The sequence below is a fragment of the Hyla sarda genome, unplaced genomic scaffold, assembly GCF_029499605.1.
Source record: "Hyla sarda isolate aHylSar1 unplaced genomic scaffold, aHylSar1.hap1 scaffold_1089, whole genome shotgun sequence".
NCBI classification, from domain to species: domain Eukaryota; kingdom Metazoa; phylum Chordata; class Amphibia; order Anura; family Hylidae; genus Hyla; species Hyla sarda.
This window is the reverse complement of record NW_026607709.1, coordinates 91,991-112,755: the sequence shown is the minus strand read 5'-3', so window position 1 is coordinate 112,755 and position 20,765 is coordinate 91,991. Positions and strand designations below refer to the sequence as shown.

The window sequence follows — 20,765 nt, the reverse complement described above, 5'->3', positions numbered from 1 at the left end:
CCTTAGAAAATTATCCCCCAGTGTCTCCATCTGCTGGCGGTATTGAATAAGCATTGCTGCACTGATGGGGTATGCATTAGACGAAAAAAAAGAAGAAAAAGAAGAATAATACGCCCAGAAAAGAGGCGAAAAGGAGAAAAACGTAAAAAAACGTGAAAAAAAAGTAAGAGGAAGAGAAGGGAAAAAAAGGTGGAAATGGGTTTAAAAGTGATTTCGGCGGAGAAATATATATATATATATATATATATATATATATATATATATACGCGCACACACACACATATATATAAACGTATTCTCCGTTGAGATATTGCAGCCGCTGCTGTGTCCAGGCCCAGGAGCCTTAGCACTGTGCTGTGATGTCACTCAATACCACTGACATCACTAGGTGTAAACAACATCTCTCCTTTGCTGTGTATGTGACTATGGAGCTGTTTGGTGATGTCGTCTATTATGGCCTTCATAGAAGCAACAGGAGATTGTTGCATCCATCTAGAACCCTCAGAACTACAGTGCTATGATGTCACTCACTTCCACAGGCCTTGCAGAGTGTAAACAACAACAACCCAGCTTTGTTGTGTATGTAACCATAGGGATTTGTGATGTCACCTAGAACCTTCACAGCAGCGACAGCTTTATGAGGAGCATCAGCACTGCTCTGCCTGAGCAGAACCATCACCGCCATAGGTTGTCAAATAACCCGGATTTAACCCACACAGGTAAGTCCAATGGGGTGCAGGCATGTCCTCTATGCTTACAGCTTCCCGTGGGTGTTGGTTTGATACCGTTTGGGGACAGCCAAGGAGGCATCTGCAGGCAACAAAGGTAGGTGTGTGCTTGTGTGTGTGTTTCCTATGCAGATCCTAAGCCCAGTGTCACATGCAAGTAGGAGGAGTAAGAAGGGTTCCTGGCAAATCCGGGTTATGGATTGCATTTAAAAAGGCCCCGTGGGAGTGCAATGGGCCCCTGTCTTGCTGCTTAGCAATAATGGTATGGGTTTAGGTTCTGCTGTGTGTACTGGTGGTTGACTGCCCCCCAGCCCAGAGTGTGCATGGAAAATTGTCTGGCAGCCTCCCTGACAGCAAGCAGTGATAGTGCCCATGAAGGGCACCTTGTTGGGCCCGCCCCTTTCACGGTTATCGCTTCTCGGCCTTTTGGCTAAGATCAAGTGTAGTATCTGTTCTTATCAGTTTAATATCTGATACGTCCCCTATCTGGGGACCATATATTAAATGGATTTTTGAGAACGGGGGCCGATTTCGAAGCTTGCTTCCGTCGCCCTATGCATTGACCCGATATGGCAGTATCTTCGGGTACAGTGCACCACCCCCTTACAGGGTTAAAAAGAAAGATTCCTACTTTCATTGCTACCTGCTTGCTGGCTAGCCAGCTAGCCAGCCCTGTGGGCCTTGCTGCTGCTGCAGCCAAAAAACAAAAGGTGGTGCTGCTGCTGCTTCTGCTTCTGCTTGTGTCTGGCCGCTGTTGGAGCGTCCAGGCACAGGACTTCTGCTGCTGCTGACTAAATGGCCTCCTTAATTGGATCATTTGAGTAGCCAGCACACCTGTGCAGGTAGGGCATGACATGATAGGCAGCTGCCTTGATAGCGGGTGGGTGCTGAATGTTCCTAATTGACAAAATAAGATTAATGCTTATGAAGAAATATAAAATCTCATCCCTTCCCCAATATCGCGCCACACCCCTACCCCTTAATTCCCTGGTTGAACTTGATGGACATATGTCTTTTTTTCGACCGTACTAACTATGTAACTATGTAACATAACATGGGGGGGGGGGGGTCTCCTGGCTGTTCACACAGGTGTGTCATTGCTGTACATTGACCATGCATTGCTTCTGTGGTATTGCAAAGGCAAAGACAAATGCTTCCAGCCATCCATTGCACTAATGGATTGGTCATCAGCTGGCTGTCTATGTCCCGCATCAATATAGACCAAAGTACAGAGGGTTAGGCTATGCTATTGTGCACCTACCTGATGCATCAGAAGGTGCGAGGCCCTTGCTAAATTCTGTGCACAGACTTTGAGATCTATACTTTAGACTGTATCTAAACCTGCTCCAACATGGACTGACATTCTGGCCTACTTTCAGCCGATGCGACTTGTCTGTCGCTGAACAGTCGCTTTTTATGTATTCAGCACCTATGTATAATGTTGTAAAAATGCTCTAGAAGCTAAAGTCGCAGAAATGTCACACATATTTGGCCTGCAACTTTCTGTGCGACAAATTCAGACAGGAAAAATCAGTATAAATCCTTAGAAAATTATCCCCCAGTGTCTCCATCTGCTGGCGGTATTGAATAAGCATTGCTGCACTGATGGGGTATGCATTAGACGAAAAAAAAGAAGAAAAAGAAGAATAATACGCCCAGAAAAGAGGCGAAAAGGAGAAAAACGTAAAAAAACGTGAAAAAAAAGTAAGAGGAAGAGAAGGGAAAAAAAGGTGGAAATGGGTTTAAAAGTGATTTCGGCGGAGAAATATATATATATATATATATATATATATATATATATATATACGCGCACACACACACATATATATAAACGTATTCTCCGTTGAGATATTGCAGCCGCTGCTGTGTCCAGGCCCAGGAGCCTTAGCACTGTGCTGTGATGTCACTCAATACCACTGACATCACTAGGTGTAAACAACATCTCTCCTTTGCTGTGTATGTGACTATGGAGCTGTTTGGTGATGTCGTCTATTATGGCCTTCATAGAAGCAACAGGAGATTGTTGCATCCATCTAGAACCCTCAGAACTACAGTGCTATGATGTCACTCACTTCCACAGGCCTTGCAGAGTGTAAACAACAACAACCCAGCTTTGTTGTGTATGTAACCATAGGGATTTGTGATGTCACCTAGAACCTTCACAGCAGCGACAGCTTTATGAGGAGCATCAGCACTGCTCTGCCTGAGCAGAACCATCACCGCCATAGGTTGTCAAATAACCCGGATTTAACCCACACAGGTAAGTCCAATGGGGTGCAGGCATGTCCTCTATGCTTACAGCTTCCCGTGGGTGTTGGTTTGATACCGTTTGGGGACAGCCAAGGAGGCATCTGCAGGCAACAAAGGTAGGTGTGTGCTTGTGTGTGTGTTTCCTATGCAGATCCTAAGCCCAGTGTCACATGCAAGTAGGAGGAGTAAGAAGGGTTCCTGGCAAATCCGGGTTATGGATTGCATTTAAAAAGCCCCGTGGGAGTGCAATGGGCCCCTGTCTTGCTGCTTAGCAATAATGGTATGGGTTTAGGTTCTGCTGTGTGTACTGGTGGTTGACTGCCCCCCAGCCCAGAGTGTGCATGGAAAATTGTCTGGCAGCCTCCCTGACAGCAAGCAGTGATAGTGCCCATGAAGGGCACCTTGTTGGGCCCGCCCCTTTCACGGTTATCGCTTCTCGGCCTTTTGGCTAAGATCAAGTGTAGTATCTGTTCTTATCAGTTTAATATCTGATACGTCCCCTATCTGGGGACCATATATTAAATGGATTTTTGAGAACGGGGGCCGATTTCGAAGCTTGCTTCCGTCGCCCTATGCATTGACCCGATATGGCAGTATCTTCGGGTACAGTGCACCACCCCCTTACAGGGTTAAAAAGAAAGATTCCTACTTTCATTGCTACCTGCTTGCTGGCTAGCCAGCTAGCCAGCCCTGTGGGCCTTGCTGCTGCTGCAGCCAAAAAACAAAAGGTGGTGCTGCTGCTGCTTCTGCTGCTTCTGCTTCTGCTTGTGTCTGGCCGCTGTTGGAGCGTCCAGGCACAGGACTTCTGCTGCTGCTGACTAAATGGCCTCCTTAATTGGATCATTTGAGTAGCCAGCACACCTGTGCAGGTAGGGCATGACATGATAGGCAGCTGCCTTGATAGCGGGTGGGTGCTGAATGTTCCTAATTGACAAAATAAGATTAATGCTTATGAAGAAATATAAAATCTCATCCCTTCCCCAATATCGCGCCACACCCCTACCCCTTAATTCCCTGGTTGAACTTGATGGACATATGTCTTTTTTCGACCGTACTAACTATGTAACTATGTAACATAACATGGGGGGGGGGGGGGGGTCTCCTGGCTGTTCACACAGGTGTGTCATTGCTGTACATTGACCATGCATTGCTTCTGTGGTATTGCAAAGGCAAAGACAAATGCTTCCAGCCATCCATTGCACTAATGGATTGGTCATCAGCTGGCTGTCTATGTCCCGCATCAATATAGACCAAAGTACAGAGGGTTAGGCTATGCTATTGTGCACCTACCTGATGCATCAGAAGGTGCGAGGCCCTTGCTAAATTCTGTGCACAGACTTTGAGATCTATACTTTAGACTGTATCTAAACCTGCTCCAACATGGACTGACATTCTGGCCTACTTTCAGCCGATGCGACTTGTCTGTCGCTGAACAGTCGCTTTTTATGTATTCAGCACCTATGTATAATGTTGTAAAAATGCTCTAGAAGCTAAAGTCGCAGAAATGTCACACATATTTGGCCTGCAACTTTCTGTGCGACAAATTCAGACAGGAAAAATCAGTATAAATCCTTAGAAAATTATCCCCCAGTGTCTCCATCTGCTGGCGGTATTGAATAAGCATTGCTGCACTGATGGGGTATGCATTAGACGAAAAAAAAGAAGAAAAAGAAGAATAATACGCCCAGAAAAGAGGCGAAAAGGAGAAAAACGTAAAAAAACGTGAAAAAAAAGTAAGAGGAAGAGAAGGGAAAAAAAGGTGGAAATGGGTTTAAAAGTGATTTCGGCGGAGAAATATATATATATATATATATATATATATATATATATATACGCGCACACACACACATATATATAAACGTATTCTCCGTTGAGATATTGCAGCCGCTGCTGTGTCCAGGCCCAGGAGCCTTAGCACTGTGCTGTGATGTCACTCAATACCACTGACATCACTAGGTGTAAACAACATCTCTCCTTTGCTGTGTATGTGACTATGGAGCTGTTTGGTGATGTCGTCTATTATGGCCTTCATAGAAGCAACAGGAGATTGTTGCATCCATCTAGAACCCTCAGAACTACAGTGCTATGATGTCACTCACTTCCACAGGCCTTGCAGAGTGTAAACAACAACAACCCAGCTTTGTTGTGTATGTAACCATAGGGATTTGTGATGTCACCTAGAACCTTCACAGCAGCGACAGCTTTATGAGGAGCATCAGCACTGCTCTGCCTGAGCAGAACCATCACCGCCATAGGTTGTCAAATAACCCGGATTTAACCCACACAGGTAAGTCCAATGGGGTGCAGGCATGTCCTCTATGCTTACAGCTTCCCGTGGGTGTTGGTTTGATACCGTTTGGGGACAGCCAAGGAGGCATCTGCAGGCAACAAAGGTAGGTGTGTGCTTGTGTGTGTGTTTCCTATGCAGATCCTAAGCCCAGTGTCACATGCAAGTAGGAGGAGTAAGAAGGGTTCCTGGCAAATCCGGGTTATGGATTGCATTTAAAAAGCCCCGTGGGAGTGCAATGGGCCCCTGTCTTGCTGCTTAGCAATAATGGTATGGGTTTAGGTTCTGCTGTGTGTACTGGTGGTTGACTGCCCCCCAGCCCAGAGTGTGCATGGAAAATTGTCTGGCAGCCTCCCTGACAGCAAGCAGTGATAGTGCCCATGAAGGGCACCTTGTTGGGCCCGCCCCTTTCACGGTTATCGCTTCTCGGCCTTTTGGCTAAGATCAAGTGTAGTATCTGTTCTTATCAGTTTAATATCTGATACGTCCCCTATCTGGGGACCATATATTAAATGGATTTTTGAGAACGGGGGCCGATTTCGAAGCTTGCTTCCGTCGCCCTATGCATTGACCCGATATGGCAGTATCTTCGGGTACAGTGCACCACCCCCTTACAGGGTTAAAAAGAAAGATTCCTACTTTCATTGCTACCTGCTTGCTGGCTAGCCAGCTAGCCAGCCCTGTGGGCCTTGCTGCTGCTGCAGCCAAAAAACAAAAGGTGGTGCTGCTGCTGCTTCTGCTGCTTCTGCTTCTGCTTGTGTCTGGCCGCTGTTGGAGCGTCCAGGCACAGGACTTCTGCTGCTGCTGACTAAATGGCCTCCTTAATTGGATCATTTGAGTAGCCAGCACACCTGTGCAGGTAGGGCATGACATGATAGGCAGCTGCCTTGATAGCGGGTGGGTGCTGAATGTTCCTAATTGACAAAATAAGATTAATGCTTATGAAGAAATATAAAATCTCATCCCTTCCCCAATATCGCGCCACACCCCTACCCCTTAATTCCCTGGTTGAACTTGATGGACATATGTCTTTTTTCGACCGTACTAACTATGTAACTATGTAACATAACAGGGGGGGGGGGGGGGGGTCTCCTGGCTGTTCACACAGGTGTGTCATTGCTGTACATTGACCATGCATTGCTTCTGTGGTATTGCAAAGGCAAAGACAAATGCTTCCAGCCATCCATTGCACTAATGGATTGGTCATCAGCTGGCTGTCTATGTCCCGCATCAATATAGACCAAAGTACAGAGGGTTAGGCTATGCTATTGTGCACCTACCTGATGCATCAGAAGGTGCGAGGCCCTTGCTAAATTCTGTGCACAGACTTTGAGATCTATACTTTAGACTGTATCTAAACCTGCTCCAACATGGACTGACATTCTGGCCTACTTTCAGCCGATGCGACTTGTCTGTCGCTGAACAGTCGCTTTTTATGTATTCAGCACCTATGTATAATGTTGTAAAAATGCTCTAGAAGCTAAAGTCGCAGAAATGTCACACATATTTGGCCTGCAACTTTCTGTGCGACAAATTCAGACAGGAAAAATCAGTATAAATCCTTAGAAAATTATCCCCCAGTGTCTCCATCTGCTGGCGGTATTGAATAAGCATTGCTGCACTGATGGGGTATGCATTAGACGAAAAAAAAGAAGAAAAAGAAGAATAATACGCCCAGAAAAGAGGCGAAAAGGAGAAAAACGTAAAAAAACGTGAAAAAAAAGTAAGAGGAAGAGAAGGGAAAAAAAGGTGGAAATGGGTTTAAAAGTGATTTCGGCGGAGAAATATATATATATATATATATATATATATATATATATATATACGCGCACACACACACATATATATAAACGTATTCTCCGTTGAGATATTGCAGCCGCTGCTGTGTCCAGGCCCAGGAGCCTTAGCACTGTGCTGTGATGTCACTCAATACCACTGACATCACTAGGTGTAAACAACATCTCTCCTTTGCTGTGTATGTGACTATGGAGCTGTTTGGTGATGTCGTCTATTATGGCCTTCATAGAAGCAACAGGAGATTGTTGCATCCATCTAGAACCCTCAGAACTACAGTGCTATGATGTCACTCACTTCCACAGGCCTTGCAGAGTGTAAACAACAACAACCCAGCTTTGTTGTGTATGTAACCATAGGGATTTGTGATGTCACCTAGAACCTTCACAGCAGCGACAGCTTTATGAGGAGCATCAGCACTGCTCTGCCTGAGCAGAACCATCACCGCCATAGGTTGTCAAATAACCCGGATTTAACCCACACAGGTAAGTCCAATGGGGTGCAGGCATGTCCTCTATGCTTACAGCTTCCCGTGGGTGTTGGTTTGATACCGTTTGGGGACAGCCAAGGAGGCATCTGCAGGCAACAAAGGTAGGTGTGTGCTTGTGTGTGTGTTTCCTATGCAGATCCTAAGCCCAGTGTCACATGCAAGTAGGAGGAGTAAGAAGGGTTCCTGGCAAATCCGGGTTATGGATTGCATTTAAAAAGGCCCCGTGGGAGTGCAATGGGCCCCTGTCTTGCTGCTTAGCAATAATGGTATGGGTTTAGGTTCTGCTGTGTGTACTGGTGGTTGACTGCCCCCCAGCCCAGAGTGTGCATGGAAAATTGTCTGGCAGCCTCCCTGACAGCAAGCAGTGATAGTGCCCATGAAGGGCACCTTGTTGGGCCCGCCCCTTTCACGGTTATCACTTCTCGGCCTTTTGGCTAAGATCAAGTGTAGTATCTGTTCTTATCAGTTTAATATCTGATACGTCCCCTATCTGGGGACCATATATTAAATGGATTTTTGAGAACGGGGGCCGATTTCGAAGCTTGCTTCCGTCGCCCTATGCATTGACCCGATATGGCAGTATCTTCGGGTACAGTGCACCACCCCCTTACAGTGTTAAAAAGAAAGATTCCTACTTTCATTGCTACCTGCTTGCTGGCTAGCCAGCTAGCCAGCCCTGTGGGCCTTGCTGCTGCTGCAGCCAAAAAACAAAAGGTGGTGCTGCTGCTGCTTCTGCTTCTGCTTGTGTCTGGCCGCTGTTGGAGCGTCCAGGCACAGGACTTCTGCTGCTGCTGACTAAATGGCCTCCTTAATTGGATCATTTGAGTAGCCAGCACACCTGTGCAGGTAGGGCATGACATGATAGGCAGCTGCCTTGATAGCGGGTGGGTGCTGAATGTTCCTAATTGACAAAATAAGATTAATGCTTATGAAGAAATATAAAATCTCATCCCTTCCCCAATATCGCGCCACACCCCTACCCCTTAATTCCCTGGTTGAACTTGATGGACATATGTCTTTTTTCGACCGTACTAACTATGTAACTATGTAACATAACATGGGGGGGGGGGGGGGGGGTCTCCTGGCTGTTCACACAGGTGTGTCATTGCTGTACATTGACCATGCATTGCTTCTGTGGTATTGCAAAGGCAAAGACAAATGCTTCCAGCCATCCATTGCACTAATGGATTGGTCATCAGCTGGCTGTCTATGTCCCGCATCAATATAGACCAAAGTACAGAGGGTTAGGCTATGCTATTGTGCACCTACCTGATGCATCAGAAGGTGCGAGGCCCTTGCTAAATTCTGTGCACAGACTTTGAGATCTATACTTTAGACTGTATCTAAACCTGCTCCAACATGGACTGACATTCTGGCCTACTTTCAGCCGATGCGACTTGTCTGTCGCTGAACAGTCGCTTTTTATGTATTCAGCACCTATGTATAATGTTGTAAAAATGCTCTAGAAGCTAAAGTCGCAGAAATGTCACACATATTTGGCCTGCAACTTTCTGTGCGACAAATTCAGACAGGAAAAATCAGTATAAATCCTTAGAAAATTATCCCCCAGTGTCTCCATCTGCTGGCGGTATTGAATAAGCATTGCTGCACTGATGGGGTATGCATTAGACGAAAAAAAAGAAGAAAAAGAAGAATAATACGCCCAGAAAAGAGGCGAAAAGGAGAAAAACGTAAAAAAACGTGAAAAAAAAGTAAGAGGAAGAGAAGGGAAAAAAAGGTGGAAATGGGTTTAAAAGTGATTTCAGCGGAGAAATATATATATATATATATATATATATATATATATATATATATATATATACGCGCACACACACACATATATATAAACGTATTCTCCGTTGAGATATTGCAGCCGCTGCTGTGTCCAGGCCCAGGAGCCTTAGCACTGTGCTGTGATGTCACTCAATACCACTGACATCACTAGGTGTAAACAACATCTCTCCTTTGCTGTGTATGTGACTATGGAGCTGTTTGGTGATGTCGTCTATTATGGCCTTCATAGAAGCAACAGGAGATTGTTGCATCCATCTAGAACCCTCAGAACTACAGTGCTATGATGTCACTCACTTCCACAGGCCTTGCAGAGTGTAAACAACAACAACCCAGCTTTGTTGTGTATGTAACCATAGGGATTTGTGATGTCACCTAGAACCTTCACAGCAGCGACAGCTTTATGAGGAGCATCAGCACTGCTCTGCCTGAGCAGAACCATCACCGCCATAGGTTGTCAAATAACCCGGATTTAACCCACACAGGTAAGTCCAATGGGGTGCAGGCATGTCCTCTATGCTTACAGCTTCCCGTGGGTGTTGGTTTGATACCGTTTGGGGACAGCCAAGGAGGCATCTGCAGGCAACAAAGGTAGGTGTGTGCCTGTGTGTGTGTTTCCTATGCAGATCCTAAGCCCAGTGTCACATGCAAGTAGGAGGAGTAAGAAGGGTTCCTGGCAAATCCGGGTTATGGATTGCATTTAAAAAGGCCCCGTGGGAGTGCAATGGGCCCCTGTCTTGCTGCTTAGCAATAATGGTATGGGTTTAGGTTCTGCTGTGTGTACTGGTGGTTGACTGCCCCCCAGCCCAGAGTGTGCATGGAAAATTGTCTGGCAGCCTCCCTGACAGCAAGCAGTGATAGTGCCCATGAAGGGCACCTTGTTGGGCCCGCCCCTTTCACGGTTATCGCTTCTCGGCCTTTTGGCTAAGATCAAGTGTAGTATCTGTTCTTATCAGTTTAATATCTGATACGTCCCCTATCTGGGGACCATATATTAAATGGATTTTTGAGAACGGGGGCCGATTTCGAAGCTTGCTTCCGTCGCCCTATGCATTGACCCGATATGGCAGTATCTTCGGGTACAGTGCACCACCCCCTTACAGGGTTAAAAAGAAAGATTCCTACTTTCATTGCTACCTGCTTGCTGGCTAGCCAGCTAGCCAGCCCTGTGGGCCTTGCTGCTGCTGCAGCCAAAAAACAAAAGGTGGTGCTGCTGCTGCTTCTGCTGCTTCTGCTTCTGCTTGTGTCTGGCCGCTGTTGGAGCGTCCAGGCACAGGACTTCTGCTGCTGCTGACTAAATGGCCTCCTTAATTGGATCATTTGAGTAGCCAGCACACCTGTGCAGGTAGGGCATGACATGATAGGCAGCTGCCTTGATAGCGGGTGGGTGCTGAATGTTCCTAATTGACAAAATAAGATTAATGCTTATGAAGAAATATAAAATCTCATCCCTTCCCCAATATCGCGCCACACCCCTACCCCTTAATTCCCTGGTTGAACTTGATGGACATATGTCTTTTTTCGACCGTACTAACTATGTAACTATGTAACATAACATGGGGGGGGGGGGGTCTCCTGGCTGTTCACACAGGTGTGTCATTGCTGTACATTGACCATGCATTGCTTCTGTGGTATTGCAAAGGCAAAGACAAATGCTTCCAGCCATCCATTGCACTAATGGATTGGTCATCAGCTGGCTGTCTATGTCCCGCATCAATATAGACCAAAGTACAGAGGGTTAGGCTATGCTATTGTGCACCTACCTGATGCATCAGAAGGTGCGAGGCCCTTGCTAAATTCTGTGCACAGACTTTGAGATCTATACTTTAGACTGTATCTAAACCTGCTCCAACATGGACTGACATTCTGGCCTACTTTCAGCCGATGCGACTTGTCTGTCGCTGAACAGTCGCTTTTTATGTATTCAGCACCTATGTATAATGTTGTAAAAATGCTCTAGAAGCTAAAGTCGCAGAAATGTCACACATATTTGGCCTGCAACTTTCTGTGCGACAAATTCAGACAGGAAAAATCAGTATAAATCCTTAGAAAATTATCCCCCAGTGTCTCCATCTGCTGGCGGTATTGAATAAGCATTGCTGCACTGATGGGGTATGCATTAGACGAAAAAAAAGAAGAAAAAGAAGAATAATACGCCCAGAAAAGAGGCGAAAAGGAGAAAAACGTAAAAAAACGTGAAAAAAAAGTAAGAGGAAGAGAAGGGAAAAAAAGGTGGAAATGGGTTTAAAAGTGATTTCGGCGGAGAAATATATATATATATATATATATATATACGCGCACACACACACATATATATAAACGTATTCTCCGTTGAGATATTGCAGCCGCTGCTGTGTCCAGGCCCAGGAGCCTTAGCACTGTGCTGTGATGTCACTCAATACCACTGACATCACTAGGTGTAAACAACATCTCTCCTTTGCTGTGTATGTGACTATAGAGCTGTTTGGTGATGTCGTCTATTACGGCCTTCATAGAAGCAACAGGAGATTGTTGCATCCATCTAGAACCCTCAGAACTACAGTGCTATGATGTCACTCACTTCCACAGGCCTTGCAGAGTGTAAACAACAACAACCCAGCTTTGTTGTGTATGTAACCATAGGGATTTGTGATGTCACCTAGAACCTTCACAGCAGCGACAGCTTTATGAGGAGCATCAGCACTGCTCTGCCTGAGCAGAACCATCACCGCCATAGGTTGTCAAATAACCCGGATTTAACCCACACAGGTAAGTCCAATGGGGTGCAGGCATGTCCTCTATGCTTACAGCTTCCCGTGGGTGTTGGTTTGATACCGTTTGGGGACAGCCAAGGAGGCATCTGCAGGCAACAAAGGTAGGTGTGTGCTTGTGTGTGTGTTTCCTATGCAGATCCTAAGCCCAGTGTCACATGCAAGTAGGAGGAGTAAGAAGGGTTCCTGGCAAATCCGGGTTATGGATTGCATTTAAAAAGGCCCCGTGGGAGTGCAATGGGCCCCTGTCTTGCTGCTTAGCAATAATGGTATGGGTTTAGGTTCTGCTGTGTGTACTGGTGGTTGACTGCCCCCCAGCCCAGAGTGTGCATGGAAAATTGTCTGGCAGCCTCCCTGACAGCAAGCAGTGATAGTGCCCATGAAGGGGCACCTTGTTGGGCCCGCCCCTTTCACGGTTATCGCTTCTCGGCCTTTTGGCTAAGATCAAGTGTAGTATCTGTTCTTATCAGTTTAATATCTGATACGTCCCCTATCTGGGGACCATATATTAAATGGATTTTTGAGAACGGGGGCCGATTTCGAAGCTTGCTTCCGTCGCCCTATGCATTGACCCGATATGGCAGTATCTTCGGGTACAGTGCACCACCCCCTTACAGGGTTAAAAAGAAAGATTCCTACTTTCATTGCTACCTGCTTGCTGGCTAGCCAGCTAGCCAGCCCTGTGGGCCTTGCTGCTGCTGCAGCCAAAAAACAAAAGGTGGTGCTGCTGCTGCTTCTGCTGCTTCTGCTTCTGCTTGTGTCTGGCCGCTGTTGGAGCGTCCAGGCACAGGACTTCTGCTGCTGCTGACTAAATGGCCTCCTTAATTGGATCATTTGAGTAGCCAGCACACCTGTGCAGGTAGGGCATGACATGATAGGCAGCTGCCTTGATAGCGGGTGGGTGCTGAATGTTCCTAATTGACAAAATAAGATTAATGCTTATGAAGAAATATAAAATCTCATCCCTTCCCCAATATCGCGCCACACCCCTACCCCTTAATTCCCTGGTTGAACTTGATGGACATATGTCTTTTTTCGACCGTACTAACTATGTAACTATGTAACATAACATGGGGGGGGGGGGGGGTCTCCTGGCTGTTCACACAGGTGTGTCATTGCTGTACATTGACCATGCATTGCTTCTGTGGTATTGCAAAGGCAAAGACAAATGCTTCCAGCCATCCATTGCACTAATGGATTGGTCATCAGCTGGCTGTCTATGTCCCGCATCAATATAGACCAAAGTACAGAGGGTTAGGCTATGCTATTGTGCACCTACCTGATGCATCAGAAGGTGCGAGGCCCTTGCTAAATTCTGTGCACAGACTTTGAGATCTATACTTTAGACTGTATCTAAACCTGCTCCAACATGGACTGACATTCTGGCCTACTTTCAGCCGATGCGACTTGTCTGTCGCTGAACAGTCGCTTTTTATGTATTCAGCACCTATGTATAATGTTGTAAAAATGCTCTAGAAGCTAAAGTCGCAGAAATGTCACACATATTTGGCCTGCAACTTTCTGTGCGACAAATTCAGACAGGAAAAATCAGTATAAATCCTTAGAAAATTATCCCCCAGTGTCTCCATCTGCTGGCGGTATTGAATAAGCATTGCTGCACTGATGGGGTATGCATTAGACGAAAAAAAAGAAGAAAAAGAAGAATAATACGCCCAGAAAAGAGGCGAAAAGGAGAAAAACGTAAAAAAACGTGAAAAAAAAGTAAGAGGAAGAGAAGGGAAAAAAAGGTGGAAATGGGTTTAAAAGTGATTTCGGCGGAGAAATATATATATATATATATATATATATATATATATATATATATATATATATATATATATGCGCACACACACACATATATATAAACGTATTCTCCGTTGAGATATTGCAGCCGCTGCTGTGTCCAGGCCCAGGAGCCTTAGCACTGTGCTGTGATGTCACTCAATACCACTGACATCACTAGGTGTAAACAACATCTCTCCTTTGCTGTGTATGTGACTATGGAGCTGTTTGGTGATGTCGTCTATTATGGCCTTCATAGAAGCAACAGGAGATTGTTGCATCCATCTAGAACCCTCAGAACTACAGTGCTATGATGTCACTCACTTCCACAGGCCTTGCAGAGTGTAAACAACAACAACCCAGCTTTGTTGTGTATGTAACCATAGGGATTTGTGATGTCACCTAGAACCTTCACAGCAGCGACAGCTTTATGAGGAGCATCAGCACTGCTCTGCCTGAGCAGAACCATCACCGCCATAGGTTGTCAAATAACCCGGATTTAACCCACACAGGTAAGTCCAATGGGGTGCAGGCATGTCCTCTATGCTTACAGCTTCCCGTGGGTGTTGGTTTGATACCGTTTGGGGACAGCCAAGGAGGCATCTGCAGGCAACAAAGGTAGGTGTGTGCTTGTGTGTGTGTTTCCTATGCAGATCCTAAGCCCAGTGTCACATGCAAGTAGGAGGAGTAAGAAGGGTTCCTGGCAAATCCGGGTTATGGATTGCATTTAAAAAGGCCCCGTGGGAGTGCAATGGGCCCCTGTCTTGCTGCTTAGCAATAATGGTATGGGTTTAGGTTCTGCTGTGTGTACTGGTGGTTGACTGCCCCCCAGCCCAGAGTGTGCATGGAAAATTGTCTGGCAGCCTCCCTGACAGCAAGCAGTGATAGTGCCCATGAAGGGCACCTTGTTGGGCCCGCCCCTTTCACGGTTATCGCTTCTCGGCCTTTTGGCTAAGATCAAGTGTAGTATCTGTTCTTATCAGTTTAATATCTGATACGTCCCCTATCTGGGGACCATATATTAAATGGATTTTTGAGAACGGGGGCCGATTTCGAAGCTTGCTTCCGTCGCCCTATGCATTGACCCGATATGGCAGTATCTTCGGGTACAGTGCACCACCCCCTTACAGGGTTAAAAAGAAAGATTCCTACTTTCATTGCTACCTGCTTGCTGGCTAGCCAGCTAGCCAGCCCTGTGGGCCTTGCTGCTGCTGCAGCCAAAAAACAAAAGGTGGTGCTGCTGCTGCTTCTGCTGCTTCTGCTTCTGCTTGTGTCTGGCCGCTGTTGGAGCGTCCAGGCACAGGACTTCTGCTGCTGCTGACTAAATGGCCTCCTTAATTGGATCATTTGAGTAGCCAGCACACCTGTGCAGGTAGGGCATGACATGATAGGCAGCTGCCTTGATAGCGGGTGGGTGCTGAATGTTCCTAATTGACAAAATAAGATTAATGCTTATGAAGAAATATAAAATCTCATCCCTTCCCCAATATCGCGCCACACCCCTACCCCTTAATTCCCTGGTTGAACTTGATGGACATATGTCTTTTTTCGACCGTACTAACTATGTAACTATGTAACATAACATGGGGGGGGGGGGGGGTCTCCTGGCTGTTCACACAGGTGTGTCATTGCTGTACATTGACCATGCATTGCTTCTGTGGTATTGCAAAGGCAAAGACAAATGCTTCCAGCCATCCATTGCACTAATGGATTGGTCATCAGCTGGCTGTCTATGTCCCGCATCAATATAGACCAAAGTACAGAGGGTTAGGCTATGCTATTGTGCACCTACCTGATGCATCAGAAGGTGCGAGGCCCTTGCTAAATTCTGTGCACAGACTTTGAGATCTATACTTTAGACTGTATCTAAACCTGCTCCAACATGGACTGACATTCTGGCCTACTTTCAGCCGATGCGACTTGTCTGTCGCTGAACAGTCGCTTTTTATGTATTCAGCACCTATGTATAATGTTGTAAAAATGCTCTAGAAGCTAAAGTCGCAGAAATGTCACACATATTTGGCCTGCAACTTTCTGTGCGACAAATTCAGACAGGAAAAATCAGTATAAATCCTTAGAAAATTATCCCCCAGTGTCTCCATCTGCTGGCGGTATTGAATAAGCATTGCTGCACTGATGGGGTATGCATTAGACGAAAAAAAAGAAGAAAAAGAAGAATAATACGCCCAGAAAAGAGGCGAAAAGGAGAAAAACGTAAAAAAACTTGAAAAAAAAGTAAGAGGAAGAGAAGGGAAAAAAAGGTGGAAATGGGTTTAAAAGTGATTTCGGCGGAGAATATATATATATATATATATATATATATATATATATATATATATACGCGCAAACACACACATATATATAAACGTATTCTCCGTTGAGATATTGCAGCCGCTGCTGTGTCCAGGCCCAGGAGCCTTAGCACTGTGCTGTGATGTCACTCAATACCACTGACATCACTAGGTGTAAACAACATCTCTCCTTTGCTGTGTATGTGACTATGGAGCTGTTTGGTGATGTCGTCTATTATGGCCTTCATAGAAGCAACAGGAGATTGTTGCATCCATCTAGAACCCTCAGAACTACAGTGCTATGATGTCACTCACTTCCACAGGCCTTGCAGAGTGTAAACAACAACAACCCAGCTTTGTTGTGTATGTAACCATAGGGATTTGTGATGTCACCTAGAACCTTCACAGCAGCGACAGCTTTATGAGGAGCATCAGCACTGCTCTGCCTGAGCAGAACCATCACCGCCATAGGTTGTCAAATAACCCGGATTTAACCCACACAGGTAAGTCCAATGGGGTGCAGGCATGTCCTCTATGCTTACAGCTTCCCGTGGGTGTTGGTTTGATACCGTTTGGGGACAGCCAAGGAGGCATCTGCAGGCAACAAAGGTAGGTGTGTGCTTGTGTGTGTGTTTCCTATGCAGATCCTAAGCCCAGTGTCACATGCAAGTAGGAGGAGTAAGAAGGGTTCCTGGCAAATCCGGGTCATGGATTGCATTTAAAAAGGCCCCGTGGGAGTGCAATGGGCCCCTGTCTTGCTGCTTAGCAATAATGGTATGGGTTTAGGTTCTGCTGTGTGTACTGGTGGTTGACTGCCCCCCAGCCCAGAGTGTGCATGGAAAATTGTCTGGCAGCCTCCCTGACAGCAAGCAGTGATAGTGCCCATGAAGGGCACCTTGTTGGGCCCGCCCCTTTCACGGTTATCGCTTCTCGGCCTTTTGGCTAAGATCAAGTGTAGTATCTGTTCTTATCAGTTTTCATGCTGGTGGGGATGGGTGCTGCATGGAGGATGCAGGTGTACCAGGGCTTTCCGGGGCTGGTTCTGAGGAATCAGCTCGACGGCTGCCCCGATGTGACCTGTTCCCTTCGGGTCTCGCCATGAGGCTGAGAGGGTCTAGAGCCGAGGTACTTTTGTGCCTCGGGGAGTGGTGACCCCGAGGTGCCGAAACTCACTGGGAGAATAGACTCACTGAGTTGAAGCACGGGCACCATAATCTCTTCACCTTGTGGCACTCACCTCTTGATTCCCGGCCTTCTGGCTAGGATCAGAGAAATTTTTATAGATCCGGCCGGATGTCCGGGCAGTATATCTGCACACATTCACTTATTTATTTATTTTTTGTCTCACTGTGTCACTTTTTGCGTGTTGTGTGTTCACAGGATTTGTCAGGATGCGGTAGCCCTTCTGGGTGTCCCTCCTGGCGGTCTAGGGGAGGTGTGTGTGGCCATTAGGTTCCGCACCTCCCTGCAAACACCCCGGGTACTCCTGCTTTGGCAGGGTACCTACCGTAATCGGCTCTGCGGGCAGATACCTTGGCTAACGCCAAGGGGGATGCCGGGAGCATTTGTGGTCCCCTAGTAGCTTCGGCGAAAAGGGACATCGAACCTGGAACCTCGCAGGTACCTTTTGGTCCGGAGGCGAAGGGTAAGGTTTGTTGGGGGGCCTCTCTCCTATCGGAGAAGGGCTTGCGATAGACCGCATCCTTTGTGCACGTTTTTTTTAGTGTAACACGTTTGCACTTTTTCTTGCACTTTGGGTGAATCGAAAGCACGTTCCTCGGCTTTAGATAAAAAAAAAAAAAAATCTGTTCTTATCAGTTTAATATCTGATACGTCCCCTATCTGGGGACCATATATTAAATGGATTTTTGAGAACGGGGGCCGATTTCGAAGCTTGCTTCCGTCGCCCTATGCATTGACCCGATATGGCAGTATCTTCGGGTACAGTGCACCACCCCCTTACAGGGTTAAAAAGAAAGATTCCTACTTTCATTGCTACCTGCTTGCTGGCTAGCCAGCTAGCCAGCCCTGTGGGCCTTGCTGCTGCTGCAGCCAAAAAACAAAAGGTGGTGCTGCTGCTGCTTCTGCTGCTTCTGCTTCTGCTTGTGTCTGGCCGCTGTTGGAGCGTCCAGGCACAGGACTTCTGCTGCTGCTGACTAAATGGCCTCCTTAATTGGATCATTTGAGTAGCCAGCACACCTGTGCAGGTAGGGCATGACATGATAGGCAGCTGCCTTGATAGCGGGTGGGTGCTGAATGTTCCTAATTGACAAAATAAGATTAATGCTTATGAAGAAATATAAAATCTCATCCCTTCCCCAATATCGCGCCACACCCCTACCCCTTAATTCCCTGGTTGAACTTGATGGACATATGTCTTTTTTCGACCGTACTAACTATGTAACTATGTAACATAACATGGGGGGGGGGGGGGGGGGGGTCTCCTGGCTGTTCACACAGGTGTGTCATTGCTGTACATTGACCATGCATTGCTTCTGTGGTATTGCAAAGGCAAAGACAAATGCTTCCAGCCATCCATTGCACTAATGGATTGGTCATCAGCTGGCTATCTATGTCCCGCATCAATATAGACCAAAGTACAGAGGGTTAGGCTATGCTATTGTGCACCTACCTGATGCATCAGAAGGTGCGAGGCCCTTGCTAAATTCTGTGCACAGACTTTGAGATCTATACTTTAGACTGTATCTAAACCTGCTCCAACATGGACTGACATTCTGGCCTACTTTCAGCCGATGCGACTTGTCTGTCGCTGAACAGTCGCTTTTTATGTATTCAGCACCTATGTATAATGTTGTAAAAATGCTCTAGAAGCTAAAGTCGCAGAAATGTCACACATATTTGGCCTGCAACTTTCTGTGCGACAAATTCAGACAGGAAAAATCAGTATAAATCCTTAGAAAATTATCCCCCAGTGTCTCCATCTGCTGGCGGTATTGAATAAGCATTGCTGCACTGATGGGGTATGCATTAGACGAAAAAAAAGAAGAAAAAGAAGAATAATACGCCCAGAAAAGAGGCGAAAAGGAGAAAAACGTAAAAAAACGTGAAAAAAAAGTAAGAGGAAGAGAAGGGAAAAAAAGGTGGAAATGGGTTTAAAAGTGATTTCGGCGGAGAAATATATATATATATATATATATATATATATATATATATATATACGCGCACACACACACATATATATAAACGTATTCTCCGTTGAGATATTGCAGCCGCTGCTGTGTCCAGGCCCAGGAGCCTTAGCACTGTGCTGTGATGTCACTCAATACCACTGACATCACTAGGTGTAAACAACATCTCTCCTTTGCTGTGTATGTGACTATGGAGCTGTTTGGTGATGTCGTCTATTATGGCCTTCATAGAAGCAACAGGAGATTGTTGCATCCATCTAGAACCCTCAGAACTACAGTGCTATGATGTCACTCACTTCCACAGGCCTTGCAGAGTGTAAACAACAACAACCCAGCTTTGTTGTGTATGTAACCATAGGGATTTGTGATGTCACCTAGAACCTTCACAGCAGCGACAGCTTTATGAGGAGCATCAGCACTGCTCTGCCTGAGCAGAACCATCACCGCCATAGGTTGTCAAATAACCCGGATTTAACCCACACAGGTAAGTCCAATGGGGTGCAGGCATGTCCTCTATGCTTACAGCTTCCCGTGGGTGTTGGTTTGATACCGTTTGGGGACAGCCAAGGAGGCATCTGCAGGCAACAAAGGTAGGTGTGTGCTTGTGTGTGTGTTTCCTATGCAGATCCTAAGCCCAGTGTCACATGCAAGTAGGAGGAGTAAGAAGGGTTCCTGGCAAATCCGGGTTATGGATTGCATTTAAAAAGGCCCCGTGGGAGTGCAATGGGCCCCTGTCTTGCTGCTTAGCAATAATGGTATGGGTTTAGGTTCTGCTGTGTGTACTGGTGGTTGACTGCCCCCCAGCCCAGAGTGTGCATGGAAAATTGTCTGGCAGCCTCCCTGACAGCAAGCAGTGATAGTGCCCATGAAGGGCACCTTGTTGGGCCCGCCCCTTTCACGGTTATCGCTTCTCGGCCTTTTGGCTAAGATCAAGTGTAGTATCTGTTCTTATCAGTTTAATATCTGATACGTCCCCTATCTGGGGACCATATATTAAATGGATTTTTGAGAACGGGGGCCGATTTCGAAGCTTGCTTCCGTCGCCCTATGCATTGACCCGATATGGCAGTATCTTCGGGTACAGTGCACCACCCCCTTACAGGGTTAAAAAGAAAGATTCCTACTTTCATTGCTACCTGCTTGCTGGCTAGCCAGCTAGCCAGCCCTGTGGGCCTTGCTGCTGCTGCAGCCAAAAAACAAAAGGTGGTGCTGCTGCTGCTTCTGCTGCTTCTGCTTCTGCTTGTGTCTGGCCGCTGTTGGAGCGTCCAGGCACAGGACTTCTGCTGCTGCTGACTAAATGGCCTCCTTAATTGGATCATTTGAGTAGCCAGCACACCTGTGCAGGTAGGGCATGACATGATAGGCAGCTGCCTTGATAGCGGGTGGGTGCTGAATGTTCCTAATTGACAAAATAAGATTAATGCTTATGAAGAAATATAAAATCTCATCCCTT

General features: G+C 46.4%; 8 non-coding genes and 2 pseudogenes across 8 annotated transcripts; all 10 read left to right on the top strand.

Moving 5' to 3' along the window:
• Positions 1-1,138: 1,138 nt before the first annotated feature.
• On the top strand, positions 1,139-1,329 carry LOC130300629 (U2 spliceosomal RNA). Its single transcript, XR_008851465.1, has one exon. It is a non-coding gene; the product is annotated as a U2 spliceosomal RNA (small nuclear RNA).
• Positions 1,330-3,406: 2,077 nt separating this feature from the next.
• Positions 3,407-3,597, top strand: LOC130300627 (U2 spliceosomal RNA). Its single transcript, XR_008851464.1, has one exon. It is a non-coding gene; the product is annotated as a U2 spliceosomal RNA (small nuclear RNA).
• Positions 3,598-5,683: 2,086 nt separating this feature from the next.
• LOC130300626 (U2 spliceosomal RNA) lies at positions 5,684-5,874 on the top strand. The gene has a single exon (XR_008851463.1). It is a non-coding gene; the product is annotated as a U2 spliceosomal RNA (small nuclear RNA).
• Positions 5,875-7,963: 2,089 nt separating this feature from the next.
• On the top strand, positions 7,964-8,154 carry LOC130300636 (U2 spliceosomal RNA). Its single transcript, XR_008851473.1, has one exon. It is a non-coding gene; the product is annotated as a U2 spliceosomal RNA (small nuclear RNA).
• A 2,090-nt stretch (positions 8,155-10,244) lies between these two features.
• On the top strand, positions 10,245-10,435 carry LOC130300625 (U2 spliceosomal RNA). Its single transcript, XR_008851462.1, has one exon. It is a non-coding gene; the product is annotated as a U2 spliceosomal RNA (small nuclear RNA).
• Positions 10,436-12,508: 2,073 nt separating this feature from the next.
• On the top strand, positions 12,509-12,699 carry LOC130300624 (U2 spliceosomal RNA). Its single transcript, XR_008851461.1, has one exon. It is a non-coding gene; the product is annotated as a U2 spliceosomal RNA (small nuclear RNA).
• Positions 12,700-14,803: 2,104 nt separating this feature from the next.
• LOC130300623 (U2 spliceosomal RNA) lies at positions 14,804-14,994 on the top strand. The gene has a single exon (XR_008851460.1). It is a non-coding gene; the product is annotated as a U2 spliceosomal RNA (small nuclear RNA).
• Positions 14,995-17,085: 2,091 nt separating this feature from the next.
• LOC130300595 (U2 spliceosomal RNA) lies at positions 17,086-17,245 on the top strand (annotated as a pseudogene).
• A 694-nt stretch (positions 17,246-17,939) lies between these two features.
• Positions 17,940-18,120, top strand: LOC130300646 (U2 spliceosomal RNA; annotated as a pseudogene).
• Positions 18,121-20,215: 2,095 nt separating this feature from the next.
• On the top strand, positions 20,216-20,406 carry LOC130300622 (U2 spliceosomal RNA). The gene has a single exon (XR_008851459.1). It is a non-coding gene; the product is annotated as a U2 spliceosomal RNA (small nuclear RNA).
• The last annotated feature ends 359 nt before the right edge of the window (positions 20,407-20,765 follow it).